The sequence below is a fragment of the Eublepharis macularius genome, chromosome 6, assembly GCF_028583425.1.
Source record: "Eublepharis macularius isolate TG4126 chromosome 6, MPM_Emac_v1.0, whole genome shotgun sequence".
Lineage (NCBI taxonomy): Eukaryota > Metazoa > Chordata > Lepidosauria > Squamata > Eublepharidae > Eublepharis > Eublepharis macularius.
In genome coordinates, this window is record NC_072795.1 from 135,322,975 (window position 1) to 135,340,083 (window position 17,109).

Sequence of the window (17,109 nt, forward strand, 5' to 3'; positions counted from 1 at the left end):
CCTGTATGTGTTTCTTCCCCTTTTAAAGACATCTGCTTATGGCTGTCACTAATTTAACTAGTTATTGATAGAAAAAGTACTTCCTTTTTGTTTGTTCTGAATCTATCGCCCACTTCATTAGGTGCCCCCATGTCCTAGTATTATGGCAGAGGGAAGAGAAGAGAACCTTCTATTCCAGTTGGCCTCACCCACATGTCACCCTTCTTTATTTTGCTGCTGAGAACAGGACCAGCCTCAGAGATCAGGCAGGGATTGATGGATTTCCCAAATTAAGCTGGAAACCAAGGGTGTGTGCTACTTCAGCATGTCTGTCTTGATGCTGATTGCCACATTCTGCATTCAAACCTGTGCTCGAACCTCAAAGGAATCTCTCAAAGGTGATAGCCAAGTCAGCAGGTGTTGACACCTTGACTTCCACCTATATTTCTTGTCTGTCTGTTTTTTAAAGCCAAAATGCAGCAGAAAGCACCTTAAAGCCATCACCATACCTGAGCATCATAAGAATGGCACTGCCTATGTATACTAACCCCTATGCTTTCAATAAGCAGATCTGAGCCACCTGAAGCAGTTCTCAGGATGACCACACAGAGCACACACGAGAACGCATGATTTGGCTAGCAGGGCTGCATTGTGCAAGAATGTGACTGGGCTCCTTAAAGCACCCAGCAAAGTCATTGAATAAATGTCTGCACTCTTTCTCCTGCCCAAAAGTAATTTGCATGATGCTCTTGCACCATACAGAACTGATCCCACAGACAAGACTGCTGCTGCAGCAACTGTTGCTCTGCTGCAGGAACTGAAGATAAGAACAAAATCACACCATATTCCCCTTGCACCACTGCAGGAGTCCCTGTGACTGTGTTTATACCCTGCCATTGCTGTGCATTGCTGGCCTTCGCCCTGTTGACCACAGCTGAAGTATAGGGACTTGACTCCCTAAAAGAGGGGATCAAACTGAAGCTAACTGTATCATCACTCCATTTTGTCTAGCCATCATAATTACTTATTTAAAAAATTTATACCCTGCCTGTCTGCCCTCATCAGGGCTGCCAAGGTGGCTAACAGGTTAAAAACTTACATAATAAAAATTTATCTTTAAAAACCAAACAAAAATACATCATTAAAATAATTAAAACTAAAGCTAAAATACACATTCAAAAATGTAAAAACAAGAAAAACGTAGGGTAGGAATAAGGGATCGCAGAGAGAACACCAGATGTAACCAAAAAAAGTCTTTACCCACTGGTGGAAATGGCAACAGAAGGGGATAGGTGAGTCTCCCTGTGAAGAGAGTCTCAGTTTTCATGCCATGGCTAAGAAGGCCCTGTCTCAGGCTGCCATCTGTTTAATTTCAGAAGCCACCTGAAACAGGGCTTTGGAACATGACCATAGCAGTTGGGTAGGTTTCTAAGTACGCTTCAAGTATGCTGGTCCTAAACCATATAAGGCTATAAAAATCAACACCAGCACCTTAAACTGTATCCAGAAACAGGTTGGGAGCCAATTTAGATTGGGTCAAGACTGGAGTTATATGGTCCTTAAGACACCTTATCCATTCAAGTTCCAAAGCCATGGAGCAGTGCTGAGTTTAGTAGAGGTCATTATGCCACAGCTAAATAGTTGACTCTGATGCTTCTTTGTTATGCTCCTTGTATATATTTGGTCATTTTAAATCCTTGCTGGATGGCCAGCTAACACAGGATAGTTTCTAAGAGTCTCTTTACATGAGACATCTGACACATGAAGACCACATGCTGGGGAGATGCAATGGTACCCAGGAAGGGTAGTTTAAAAAGACAGAGCTGGCGGCAGGGCAAAGGCTTTGCTATACACTGGAGCTGTGTGAAGGGGCTATGAAATGCCGGAAGGGAAACTTCAGCCCATTATAACCTCTCCAGGTCCAAGACTGGCTCTGGAAGGCAGCTCCAGCCTTTTTCCATTCCTCGCTGCCCTCTGGTTGTGATTCCACACAGTTTTAGACTGGAAAGGTGAAACTGACAGAGCCAGAGGTGAAGATGAAATTAACAAGCCCTCTGAGGAGCGATCTCTGCTGGCTCTGTCTTTTAAAACTACACTTCCTGGTTAACATTGCGTCTCCCTACATTTGACAAACATGCTCCGAGGTGTCTCGTATAGAGAAACTCTATGGTTACCAACTTCTAGGTGGGCCTGGAGTTCTCCTGAAACTGCAATTTGTCTCTGTCTGCAGAGATCATTTCCCCTGTAGGAAACGGCATCTAATGATGCTATGGCATCACATCCCCATTGAGTTTCCTCTTCTCCTTAAATTGCCTTCCACTGGCACCACCTACAAATTTTCAGGAATTTCTTAAGCCGGGGTTGGAAGCTGAGCTGGATCTTGGGGAGAGGCAGGGTGGTCACTTGACCGGGGAGGCGCCAAAGAGAAGGCAGCGGCATGGAGGCTTCTACACACGTGCACACGTGCAGAGCAAGCCTGGCCGCCAGCTGCCACTCTTTCCCTCTTCCTCAATGGAGTGCCCGACTGCACGCCGAGAGCAAGAGCGGCCTCTCTCGTGGGCCCAGCCGCCTTGGCAGAAGTTGTCAGGCTCTCAGGGAGGGAGCGAAAGAGGCCAGCAACGGCGCTTGCCCCTCGCTCTCTAGAGGGCAGCAGCTCTGCCTTTCGGAGGCTCTGTTCGCTAGCCAGGTTTGGTGGAGAGGCTATCTGGAGTGGAGGAATGGCAGGCAAAGAAAGAGTTAAGCTTTTCCACAGGTTCTCCCCCCTCTGCTTCTTTTTCGCTTCCTCTCCTGAAGTAATTTCCCTTCAAAACAACACACACACACACACACACACACCTTAGTTTGCCCTTAAAGTGCATTGAGTCCTACAATAATCACAACCAGCCTGGTTATATCTGGAATTGGGACATTCAAGGATGGGGCTTGGCACATGTTTCCTGGCACCTCCCTTTTAAGTACTGGAGACAAATAGGAGCCCACTGCCTAGGTCGGGAGCAGCTCCACTTTCTGTTATGGGGCACTTTAACTGGCTTTGCACTTTTTTTAACCTCCAGGGCTGTTTATCAGAACTTTATTCAATACTGGCTTTGGAACATCCTAACACATGATTGCCTCTGTGCATGTGCAGAGTGTTTTCTTTGTTGTATTGCTAAGCTCCTTGTAGATCCCAGCTTAGCTGCATCTTCAAAGTCCCCATTTGGGAAAGGGGTTTCTGATTGTTTCTTTGGCAATCTCAAAAGATAGGATATGCATGCCTCTCTTTAAAGAGTCTCATTTTTGGACTTTGTGTAAATCTCCATCTTTTGCTGTCCCAAAGGTTCAGAGGAGGCAATACGTGTTCAGTGGGTCAAAGGTGGGGTGGGGGAAATCAGAATAATGGTACTTACTTAGTTGCCATATTGCCAGCCTGGAAAAATGTTTTGGAAACAGCCTTGAAAGCAAGTCCATGAAAGTTTCTAGACCTCAAACCCCCCCCCCCCACGTCTGAATTCTGATTAAAAAGTTTCCCAGTCGGGTTGCTCTTCTGCCTCATCATTGGCAATCAGCCCAGCTAGAAGACTCTTGGGTTTGGGCAGACTTCCAGCGGAAAGGAATACCAGGGTTGTAGGGCAGCCATCCTCCATGCATCCTGTCATGAAGCAGCTTTTTGGAGGAGGGATAATGCCGGGTATAGAGAGTCCTGCTGGAGCATTCTGGCCGATTTATTTTTGAAATAGTTCTTATTTGCACAATAACCCTGCAGGGTAGGTCTCTACTTCCTCTCGGGATATTGAGATATGTTGATATGCCCAAGGGCATACTGTGAGTCCACAGCTGAGCAAACTTCCAGAAGCTGCTTTGCATAGGCCTGTTCCTCTCTTGGAGGGACAACACGGATCTGCTTGTGTGAATGAGCAAAGTAAAGGGTGGGCTCTCCTAAAACTAAGGGTAAACTCTCAACGCTGTCTCCTGTTGCAGAAACACATTGGGACAAGGTTGGCATGGCCAGGGAAAATTCCCAAATGCAAGCTGAGCTCATATCAGAGAAAGCCCAACAGAACCTAACTGAAGCACAGGAATGGAATCCCCCCCCCCAACCAAAGTGAAGGAAGGAGACTAGCACCGCAGAAAAGAATCACATCCTTTCCTCCCAAACCAAACTGAAGCAAGGCAGACAGCTGCAACGTAACCCAACAGAAGCTGACTGAAGCAAGGGAATGCCTTGTGCTTCTGGTTGGATACTGCTTGGTTCTGTTCTGTAGTGTTTCCCCGCTGGCTGAACCCAGTGCCTGGCTGCTGTGAATGACGCTGGTTCTGTTGGCCTAAGTTCCAGCCATGTCTCTTCCCGCCATTTGGTTTCGTAGGAATAGATGTGGTTCTCTGATTAGACGTTTGTCCCCTTCCTTCACTTTGCTTGTGGGGGGATTGTATTCCTGTCCTTCAGTTTTGTCAAGGTGGGCTTTCTCTGGGATGAGTTCAGCTTGCATTCGGGAGTGTGCCTACCCACGGCAGCCTTGCCCCAGAGACTTCCTGCAAAGGGAGTCAACACCATTTATTCTGTTGTTTAAAAGAGTTGTTTATTAAAGAGTTGTATATTAAAAGCATTGATCATATACATATATATAAAGAAAATTATAAGGGAGTGCCATTTTTTACTTTTGCCCCCATTCAAAAAATATGTAGATCCGGCCCTGGTTGGCAGCCCTATATCACTCCAGTCCCAGTACATCTATACTGGTTCTCAATTTAGTTTCAAGACCAATTCAAGGTTCTGGTTTTGATCATCAAAGCCCCATATGGTTTGGGACCAGCATACTTTAAGGGCCACCTACTAGCCTACCCAACTGCTACTGTCATCCTCTGGGGCCTTGCTTCCGGGGCCACCCTGCTTCCTGAGGCTCCCCAAGAGAGGGTCTTCTAAGTCAATGGTGAACTACTTCACCAGAAATACTCATCTGTCCTTTCCTATCATTATCTTCTGTTAAAACAGAAAGATTTTTTTGTTTGTTCCAATGTTCCCTCCATGATCCTTCTTCCTTCTCACCTTCTAATCTGCCATATTTTGTTTTACTTGTATACATTTTGGCTCCATTTTTAATTGGTTTTATGATGTCTTTTTAGTATGCTGTTTTAATACTCAGTCACTCTGGTGACCATCGGCATTTCCCCACGTCCTCAAAAGAGCACCCCACTCACTGAACGCTGGCTGCTTTCCCGTGCGATTTCTGATGTCACCATTTCCAAAATGGATGCAGGCAGTTATGATTCCATTTTTGTGATGCCACAAAAATGGAATCATAACTGCCTGCATCTGTTTTGGAAATGGTGACATCAGAAATCGCACGGAAAAGTAACCAGCGTTCAGTGACTGAGGCGCTCTTTTGAGGATGTGGGGAAATGACCCATGATTGGGCAAAAAAGTGGGGTTAAAATGTTGTTGTGAATAAATAAACGTGGACCTTCTCTACTGAGCTGGAAGCCGAAGACAATTAGATGTAAACGTGTAAGGAAGAGTTCTGAGTAGTGTAGACAATGCTGGCTGAGCAAAAAGAAGAGGGGCCAACTTTCAAGCCTGTAAGTAAGAAAACACTGGCAAGTCTGGTTCTGGTATTTTTTCGTTTTGTAAGTAGTTTGTGATCCTTTTGCTTCATCCATTTCTGCTGCTGTTGAGTCTGATTTGTTTCTTTTATGGCATTTTATAATATTTAATGACATATTTATGGCACATAAACACGTATCCATTTTAATAGTAATAACTTTATCCGGTTGGCTCTAGTGGCTCTTTTTTTCCCCGGCAAAGCTATCTCCTCCATGTGGTGGAGCAAAAAGAGTCACCATGCAGCCAGCTTGGGGTCAGGTGTTCAAGAAAGGGGTGGCTGTGCATTTCTCCCAGGGGGAGTGGATCCTACTGAGCCCAGTCCAGAGTGCTTCCAGACAAGGAAGTCAGGCTGGAGAATTTTGGGCACGTGGCCTCTCTGGCTAAAGAACCTCTGATTGCCAAACCTGACCTCATATCCTGGCTGGAAAAGGAGAATGAGCGGTTTCCCCTGGGCTGTGATGAAAAGGAGGGCTTGGCAGCAGGAGGTGTGAGGAAATCAGTGGGGGGGAAAGAAAGAACATCCAGTGATAGAGACAAGACAGACGTATTCAGATATAAATAAGAATAATTCTATCCCATTGGCTCTAGCTAGCTTTTTTCTCTCTTAGTCCTACCCAGTTCCCCTCCATATTGCAGCTTCCATACCACGTAGCTTTTGCCCATGCAGGTCCCATGATCCTCAGCAAAGCCTTTTGAGGTGGTCAAAGGGGATCCCTCATTCCTTTTTCACCTATAGAACAATTGGTGGATCCAACCTATTGAATTTAATTAATATGGATGTATGAGAAAGGGGGAATGACTACAGTTTTGGCTTGAGCAAGAAAAGCCCATGTCATAAACTGGGGTTTTTAAATCAACAGCATATTCCTTAAACTGGATAACATCCTTAAACATTGGCCTTTGATTACAGGCATTTGGAGGCATAGACTGAGATCAGCTTCTTAAGCATGCTCAAGAACTTGAGTTTGCCTAGCAAAATAGTCTACATTTTCTCCATTGGGGTTTTGGTGTTGTGTGTTTTGTTGTGTGGTGATCCTCTTCCCTGGTTTTGGTGTTGTGTGTTGTGTACATTTATATATTTTTTTAATTGTATATATTATTTTAAACACTCATTGTTTAAATGTTTTGGATGTTCACTGCCTATTTAGATGGAAAGGCAGCATAGAATTTGTTTAAATGAATAAATAAAATATATCATTTGAAGCTAGTAATGTGCCAGATACATTTTGAAATACATTAAGATCTGCTCAACAGGTCTTTGTGATGGCATTTTCTATTCCCCAGGTTTGCATGACTTGCCGTCTTCCTTGGCAGCACACCTTGTTCTCTGGGCTGCATTCCCCCTTCCTCTTTGCGGTCATTATTTTGCAAGGCTTTAGAGTCATTGGGGATTTCAGCTGGACATTCTGTATTATGTTTTTATGTTTTATGTGTTTTCACTTTAACTGATTGTACACAGAAAGGTGGGCTATGCATTTTTAATTAAAAGGTGTAGAGAGGCCTTTTATTCACTTTCCCTTACAGTTTTAAAAAGATGGTGCCTTATTAATGTAAGCTGCTGGGTAAGAGGCTGAATACCTATAAGGTCCTTTCTGATGGGAATGAAAATTATGCTTGTGGGAAATAATCAATTGCCTTCATTTTACAGCAATTAGGGGGACTGTAATTGAGATTCATGTTGCATGGAAAACCACAGATTCAGTAGATTATTTTGTAGTATGACACTGTTCCTGTTGAAAGAGCTGTCACTGCATTGCCAACCCATGTTGGCATCAATGATACATTAATATATCAACCTGAAAATGAAAAATGCCTTTATAATCAAGACGAAGGGGGCAGCTTAAAAACCACAATGTAAACTCATTCTTGAAATCTATTGGGATAATTTATTAGTGCTTTGCAAAGACTCCAGCAGAATCTGATCCTAATGCAAAAACAAAGGAGAAAAAGATGTGCAGAGAATGGTTTGCTGTTAATTGAGAAGTGCATTCAGATACCTTTGGCATGGTTGGTTGTTCCTGTATTAGTCCTAGAGGGTGAGGAACAGAAATGGTGAGATAACATTTTTAATCTCATTCAACATCAACTCATTCCATACCACTTCCAATGAGGGTTGTCAATCAATTTACCATCTACCTTTTTATTGGTCAATTAAATTGATGCCAACAGAAACACAGTGTAGGTGGCTCTTTAAAGGAAGAACGTTGCTTTTCTTAAGATAACTTAAGCTGAACCGTAATCAACAAAAGCTACTGCACGATTTGCAGAAGCTACCTTCAGGTGCAGGCATCATGTCAAGGATGCAAGAAAATGGTGGCTCTTTTGGTTGTGAATGTGATCCTCAGAGCTGTGAAGTGAGTACCATTGATTTACATGCATTTCATATTGACTTCACACCAAGTTCTTCTGGCACATCCTTGGTCATCCTGATAGTATCAAGGCTGCTGTACTATTCCAGTGGTTCTGGCTCTTTCTGGCCATCAGTTACCAGAAAGTGGCTCTGAAGAAGCATTATTTGGTCTTGTGGCATTTGAGCTTGAGGGTTCTTCTGGGTTGATCTTATCTCCTATGCTTTTCAACATCTATGACAAGCCACTGGGAGATGTTATCTGAAGTGAAGCAACACTAATATGTGGATGATGTTCCATAATTCTATCTCAAAGAAAGACAAAGGGGGGGACACCCTGAAAATCAAGTCAGGAAACACAAGGTTGAGGAACAAAAACAACAAACTACAGCTATTTATTACACAGTGTACAGAGCCTTGGGATTAAAAACAACGTATATAAGGAACCATTAAAAATTCAGATCATAGTCTATGGTAACAAGATGAAATTGTACATCCTATAACAGAAAATCATGATAATGGTTACACATGAAAATTAATCAAAAGACCTAATGCATTTTGGCCCTGAGGGCCTTCTTCAGTGGTCAAAATTATATTAACACATAATAAAACTATATCAATATTAAAAAAATTTCTTTTTCTGGCCAGGCAGGTTGTAGATGAGTCAGTAAAAAAGTGAAGCTCCAAATAATGATTATGAATCAATTCTGCTGTTTGGGGTGTGCACGAGAAAGTTTCCATTTCTGTTCTGAGGGTTCCGGAATCATCCCATAAATTCATTACTAATTAGTTCCATCTGGACCGGTGTTGCTCAGAACTGATCCATTTGGGGGGTTTTCCCCCATTGCATGCACTTTGGCTACACATGCAAACACACACTGTTCTTTTCAAGGGTGGGGGACAAGACTCTGGGGCAGCTGTTTTCATGCTTAACCAAAATCAGCACTAATCATTAATCCCCCTGTTAGTCTAACAGTGCCATCCTAAGCAAAATTACTCCAGTCTAAGCCCATTTTAATGGGCTTAGACTGCAGTAACTCTGTTTAGGATTGCACTGTAAACCATTGATCCACTGAGCTTTTCCTCAAGCACAATAATACACACACAACTATGGACCCGTAGAAGGCAAATGTTGGTGGGTGAAGTAGAAGAGCGCTCCACCCAGTTCAGCAACATTAAAAACAATCCTACATCATGTTCATGTTTTTCTTTTTCTATAGTCCCAATGACTTATTACTTTTGTGTTCTGCTGTTGTCTGTGGGTTTCATGTTTCCATGAGCTTTGTTCCTACAGTGAGGGATGTGGGTACATATGTAAATAAGTAAACATTTTAAATAACAAATGATTAGAAAGAATTTTTTTCTTTAATGTTTTCTTTCTTTTCCACAGAAAAATCTAGATAGTATTGTACCACAATAAAAGAATTGTTTGAAATAAATTTTAATTTTTGTGAAGATCCAGATTCAAAAATAATAAGATAATTATTTTCCAAGAGAATTTGGTTCAGTTATTAGGGCTGGAATATAAATGGTAGAAGTGCTGATTGATTAATAGGGTCTAGTTTTAACTGGCAAGTTGAAATTTTAAAATTGGGAAGTATACAGTAAAGATGTTTACTTTTTGTTCTGCTGTATTACAGTCAAAGGAAAAGAAACAGATGGCCTTTCTTTTTTGTGTATGAAATAGTAAGTCATTTGATAATTCTTTTACTGCCTCAAGTGGGCACTAACACTAATATTTGTAATATATACTTTTACTTAAATTAATCAACAATCTGATTTCTAAAATATAGCCAATTTTTTTAATGGTTGGCTGACCTATTGGCAACAAATATATCAGTTTCACATTTCAGCCTCAGAAATAAAAAAGGCTTGGCCAAATTGATATTGATATTCTGTTTTATCAGAAAATTGTTGGATCTTGAAGTGGCCTTTCTCAAGGCTATGTTCATTTGATGCTGGGAGATAAAAGCACTCAAAGAACCTACAGTACTCAGGGGCATTGATCTTTTCCTTTGAAGAAGTGAATGCAGAACTTTCAGAAGTTCTTGTTTGACTGGTAACAGAAGAACAGTAGTTTTCTAAATAAATAAATAGTTAGGTATAACATTTGTTTACTGAAAAACCATAGAAAACTCTGTCTGTCTGTCTGCCTGCCTGCCTGCCTGCCTGCCTGCCTGCCAAATTTGACTGGCATTTTTTCAAGGCTGTAAGGCAACCATCACCTTTATACCACTTCAATGTGCTCTACTATGGCCTATTCTTCCGACCATCTCTCTTTTCTTCTATTTTCTTCTCTATTCTTCTATTTATCCACAAGCAATCCAAAAGCAAATGAAATATCTGACACATGCTCAAGGTCTCCTACTGGGCAGGTTTCTGATCTTCGTTACCTTTGATGCTGTAAGATGATGTTTCATAATGACATCCACTCCCGTAATTATTCCATGAACTCAAGTTGTATTCTTCAGTTGACTGAACACAGTCTCATGACTAAGATTGCAATCCTATGCAGAGTGTCTCTACATAGGATTGTGCTGTAAGTTTCATGAGAAACCTTCCAAGACTAAATGGTATGTGGGAGAAAAAGACAATTCACATAAGTAAGTTTTAACCATCAGTCTCTGTTTTAGCTAACAGCTTAATTGACAAAACAAATAAGTACAAATGTTTTCTTGTTGATATGGTCAGTATTTCTCTTGATGCCCTGGTCAACATCTGAAATGAGAAAATGACCTGAACAGTTGACATGGTCAGATTGCTCCTAGGCACTCAGGCAGTTACTTAGAGCCAAGCTACAAGTGACACCTGACACAGGTTGGACACTTGTCAGCTTCCGTCAAGTTTTGATGGGAAATGTAGGCATCCTGTTCTTGCAGCTGTAATGGATAGCCAAGCTATAAAACCAGGACGCCTACATCTCCCATCAAAACTTGAGGGAAGCTGACAAGTGTCCAACCTGTGCAAGGCATCACTTGAAGCTTGGCTCTTAATTTACTGAAGGGCTGTGGGTGATGAAAAGTCAGAGGAGACAGCTAGAGTGACAGCAGAAAAAGCCTCAGGAAGAACCAAATAGGACATGAGCTAAAGCTCTTTTTAAAGCATTTGGTGGTGGTGGTGGTGGCGGGAAAGAAACAATATCTTTCTGGCACCATTGCATCTATGCAATGTAGGGCAGTGAAGCTGTTCCAGATAGTCAGCAGTCTATTGGGAACTGTCCTGCAGGACAAGGTAGTCCTGAAAGGGCAGAAAGGCAGGATGTAAATGGTGTGGATTACATTAATACATGCATCTTTTAAATTGGAGAGGAACAACCATACTTAGTTAAAAATTAAATTTCATGAGTTTTGTAGTTGCAAAGCACTAGACACAGCTTGTTTAGACTTAAATGAAGATAGGGCTGTTAATTATGGCTTGGGAAATTTCTAGAGATTTAGTCCTTGGAAGAGTGGAATTTGGGGATAAGAGGGAGCTCAGCAGGTATGTGAGGTCATCCAGTCCATCATCCAAAGCTGCCACTTCCTCTAGGGGATTTGATTTCTGTAGTCCGGAGAGCAGTTGGAATTCTGGGAGAACCGCAGGCTCCACCCGGATGCTGCCACCCCTAAATGCCCTTCCAAGTGAGAGAGAGCTGTGATTCTAAACAAGACAAGCAAGAGAGGCATTTTTAAAAGAACGTGTTAATTAAAACATTTTGCGCAACCAATCACCACATTCTTGGTGAGTTTGTGATTTGTCATTTATGCCCTACCTCTCCTTATAAATATATGTGAGGCAGCATTGATTACTAGTCTGAAACCTTTCTGTTTTCTTAGACTGCTTTTTCATAGTTTATCTTGAGGTACAAAAAACAAAAAATGTACGAAAAACGTACATTCCCTAGGAATATGAACATCAATGGCTTGTAGAACTTACCCTCAATGGGAAGGTAGGAGGCAGTTAAGAGCTCACAAAGAATCAGATCTTAAAACTCTCCCAAATGTGCCTATCTGTGACTATTCAGTGACTACTCCTGAAAAGCAGCTCCTCTGTTGGCTTGGCTAGTTAGCAGGCAGCCCCTCCCAGATTCAGTCTTCTGCTAAGCTGCTTGCTTTCTTCTGGATGCTGTTGCTGGATGCTGATTGGCTTGAAGACCTGGTACCAGAAGCAAGGTGGTGTGGGAAGGGGCGCCATTGTGGCATAATGATTGGGATACCGGACTAGATTCTGGGAGACCCAGGTCTGAATAGTTACTTGGCCATGGAGGACAATCTCAGGCTGTCACAGAAGCTTCCATTTGAGATCAGTGATGCTGGGAAGTGACAGAAGTCACTTCTAGCATAGAATGTTGCCATGTTGTGCCTTCTAAGATGGTGGCTGCCTATGAGCAACCCAGAGGACTGGAGAGTCCATGAGCTCTGAAGGAGAGGAGGGTGGAGGCGTGGCAAGGCAGTGGAAGTGGGGCTAAGGAGAGGGTCACTGCTGCCTGCAGAAGGGCTAGCTGGCAGTTAAGACTGACAGAACAAAGCCTGAATGCATGTGGACGGCAAGTTTGGACCATGCAAGTTTCATGATGGTAGCTTCAAATAGATGAGTGGAATAACACGGCAGCTGAAGTCCTGTTGAAAACCGTCCATGAATGCAAAGATGATATGGCATAAATGCCATTTTGCTATTATTAATCTACAGGTCAGTTATCAATAATGTTAATTTGTGTAGCTGTTGAGCTCTTGCTCTAAATTTTGGCAAAGTTTGGCTCTTTAATCATAAAAGGCTGCTGAGTCTGGAGCTAATGGACAGTGTGAGCGCAAGTTAATGTTGATTTTATTGTTTTATGATTTTAACTGTTAGTTATTGTATTTTAAACTGTGGTTTTATGATGCTGTGACCCGCCCTGAGCCCACTTGCAGGGATTGTGGGATACAAATACAGCAAATAAACAATAAATAAATGTGTGCACACACATGCAAGGAATAGCTTGCTTGGTGGCCACGGGCTAGTCACACACACTCAGCCTAACCTTCCTCACAGGGCTGGTATGAGGGTTAAATGGAGGAGAGAATGTTGTAAGCTACTTTGGAGTGGGAGGAGAGTGATATAAATAAATAACTGGCAGGTGATACTGTTCTAGATTTAACACCTTTGCCATGAAATTTCATAGCTGATACTCACAAAATTTAAAATACTCAGCAGATACTAGCAAGTCTAATAATGTTGTTTTTAGGTAAAATTTCATAATCAAATTTAAATTCAAGTTTATGGTTATGAAACTATGGTCTGTTTGGAAAGTTTGTGAATATTCATTTCAACAATAGTTAAATGCAGAGGTTTACCTCCAAAAAGCAATTCTGCTTCTATACTATAGATAACAATATAATTCAAAACAGTGTTTGTAAAGGTCAGACTCGACATGATGGCATCCCCTGGTCTGATCTGGGGAGGCCATCGCCATTTTAAAGAGATTTGGAAATGCTGTGAGGGCCTGATCCTGATTAAAGCCACAGTAAAGCTCACAACTCTATAGGGCAAAAAAACCACCGGAGGTCAAAGTTCAATTTACACAAAATTTCATAGAGTATACTTAGAGCAATTTTTCTATTTTATATATTTTAGAAAGTGCAAAGTACTTGAAGTGATCTATATCAAAAAGAGTCCAGTAGCACCTTTAAGACTAACCAATTTTATTGTAGCATAAGCTTTCGAGAATCACAGTTCTCTTCGTCAGATGCATGGAGGGCAAAAAGAAACTGGTCAGATATAGAGGAGGAGAGGGGAGGGCGGAGTAGATGCAAACAGCTCCTTCTGATATGGCATATTGTGGTGCCATGTGTGTGCCCATGGCTGTGCCATTAACCTGTAGATATAAGCTGTCACCAAATTCGAAGTAATTGTGAGTGAGTACGAAGTACAGATATAATAAATACTATAAATATTGATACAAAATCAATCAGTCAATCATTAACACTAAGTATACTGAATTATATATATATATACATATATATATATATATATATACACATATATATATACACATACACACACATATATATATATATGTATATGTATATATGTATATATGTATATATAAGGTAGGTATGAAAAAGAATATTCGAAAAATCCACAAGGTAAGTGATACAGTCACAGAATAGTTTATCGTGTTTAAAGGCAGGCTGAGGCATTCTTGTCCTCTGCCCCTGCCCCATTCCAAATGCCGAAATGGCCACACACACCCCAGCTGTTTTGACATTTGAAAAGGCATGGAACAAGAGCACCTCAATCCCCTGCGCTTCAGTCCCAATAAGGATCAGGCACTGAGGGCATGTTTAAATCTTTTAAAAATAGCATTGTCATTCACAGGTCGGATGGACAGATACATATATATATATATATATATATATATATATATATATATATATATATATATATATATATACATATATATATACACATACACACACACACACACACATATATATGTGTGTACATATATATATACATATATATATGTATATGTATATATGTATATATGTATATATAAGGTAGGTATGAAAAAGAATATTCGAAAAATCCACAAGGTAAGTGATACAGTCACAGAATAGTTTATCGTGTTTAAAGGCAGGCTGAGGCATTCTTGTCCTCTGCCCCTGCCCCATTCCAAATGCCGAAATGGCCACACACACCCCAGCTGTTTTGACATTTGAAAAGGCATGGAACAAGAGCACCTCAATCCCCTGCGCTTCAGTCCCAATAAGGATCAGGCACTGAGGGCATGTTTAAATCTTTTAAAAATAGCATTGTCATTCACAGGTCGGATGGACAGATACTGTCACACCTCCTTTATCCCTAAGCTTCTGTGTTCCGGTGATTTTACCTCTGTAGTTTCAGTGCCTTGAAGGGTGCTAATATAATTTGATAGATGGTGTAAGTTGTAGAAATGGTGATGGAGCATTCCATTTCCAAAGATCAGCTGGTCATTGTATACATCTGAAAAAATTACCTTGCAGAGTTAGAGTAAATGACATATTTATTTATGTTTATTAATTATATATGAGTCCACCTAGAATTGTAACTGATGGCAAAGTAACAGGAAAAGCAGATGCACTCTCGAGGTGCAGCTATGAGAAATTACCTGACTAATGTAAGAGATTCTCCTGCTTTATACTGAGCGCTGCACATTTATCTTTTGCTAGGATTAGTGTTCCACTTACAAGAAGGGAAGAGAATATTTAACAAAATGAAGGCTTTAGTTAAATAACAAATAGCAAAGTTTTCAAAAGGACAGGAAAAGTTCAGAGGAGAAAGTGAGCTTGGAAGGATGAGGTTAGAAATTGGAATTGGAAGGGGATTGGCTACTGCTTGCCTAGCCTGTAATTGATGGGGTTGAGGTGCTGTGGGCCTGATTGGTGGAAGTCTAAAAATGCTGTGAAGAGACAGTTAATGACAGTTGGGCAAAGCAAGGGTTGAAGAGAGGACAGTAATGGAAACTCTGCAAAGAAGATAGTTAAGAGAACAGCCGAGAAAAGAGTATGTGGTGGAAACAAATGGGGCAGAAATAGAAAGGCACATGCATGAAGTGTAGGTAGTGTGTGGCTTTCTTCCTTAAATTATTTTTCTTGACTTAGTGTACTTGAATTTGAAATGTGTTCTATGGTTTAAATCTTGTAAAAATCCATTTCCTAAATTAATCCCTGAGTCTAGCACTCAGGAGTCAGTATACCATTTACCCAGGGCCGGATCTACGGTTGCCAGTGCCCAGGGCAACCGTAGGCAGGCTCTATGCGCACATGCATAGCGTGCGCATGCTCCTGGCGCTGCATGATGACATCACTCCTGTGACATCATCACACTGGGGCACCCCGCCCCCACCCCCACGGCAAGCCAGCTGTCCCGGCGTGCTGCGGAGCTGGCGGCAGCGCGAGTGGCTCGGAGGCTGCCCACGCTGTTCACCTGCCCCGCAGGACAAGGGGCGGCCAGCTTGCCGCGTGCCCCTTGTCCTGGGGAAAGGCGAATGGCGCTGGCAGCCTCCCAGCCACCCACACTGCCTTTTGCCTTTCCCCAGGACAAGGGGCATGCGGCAAGCCGGACGCCCCTTGTCCTGGGGAAAGGCGAATGGCGCGGGCGGCCTCCCAGCCACCCGTGCTGCCTTTCTGATATTTCGGCCACCCGTGCCATTTGCCTTTCCCCAGGCGTGCTCCCGGGGCTGGCAGCACGCTCCCGGGCCTGGCAACTGTGCCCGGCGCCCCCTCTTTGGCGGCGCCAGGGGCAGACTACCCCCCCTGCCCCCCGCCCCATCGATCCGGCCCTGCAGTTACCATACTGATTAATATATTTCAAGGTATTCTTGAAGGTATGTTTGGGATCAAGACGTGGTGGCAGTTCCCTGAACAGACTGTGTGTCACACACCCTATCCCCCAGGAAAAGCATTTTGGGTTGCAGCAGGAAAAACTATCCAAGACAGTCCTGTTTTGCGGAAGAAAACACTTTCCATCATGGAAATTGCTGCTAGATCCAATCTTGTACTTGGAAACACTGCTTCCTGACCTGTAGATTTCTATGTGCAGGGATTTGTCATTTCATTGTGTGATCTCCCTCTTGTAGAGAGCCAGTTTGGTGTAGTGGTTAAGAGCACGGGACTCTGGAGAACCGGGTTTGATTTCTCACTCCTCCACTTGAAGCCAGCTCGGTGACCTTCGGTCAGTCACAGCTTCTAGGAGCTCTCTCAGCCCCACCCACCTCACAGGGTGTTTGTTGTGGAGATAATAATGACATATTTTGTAAACCGCTCTGAGTGGGCATTTTCCTGAAGGGTGGTATATAAATGGAATGTTGTTGTTGTTGTTATTCGAATTTCACACAACACAATCAATAATAAAGATCACATGTTATCATTGATTGGCCTTGCTGAGCTGATACACATTTCCACCAGAGACCTAAGTATCAGCCAGGTATCTGTATAATATGTACACTGTTCCAAGTAACACCATCTTTTGCAGTTCTGTAGGTGTTATATCAGAAAGCTGCAGTTTTTCCATATAAGTTGTGAAGTTTTTCAAAATAGTTCCCAGCACCCCAATGACAATGGAGATTACTGTTGTATTCTTCATCCATAGTCAGGTGGGTTCTATTGCCAGATCTCTATATTTGATCATTTTTTCTTGTTCTTTTTCTTCGACTCTGGCATCCCCTGGAATTGCAATGTCAATTATCCAAACTTTTCAATTTTTT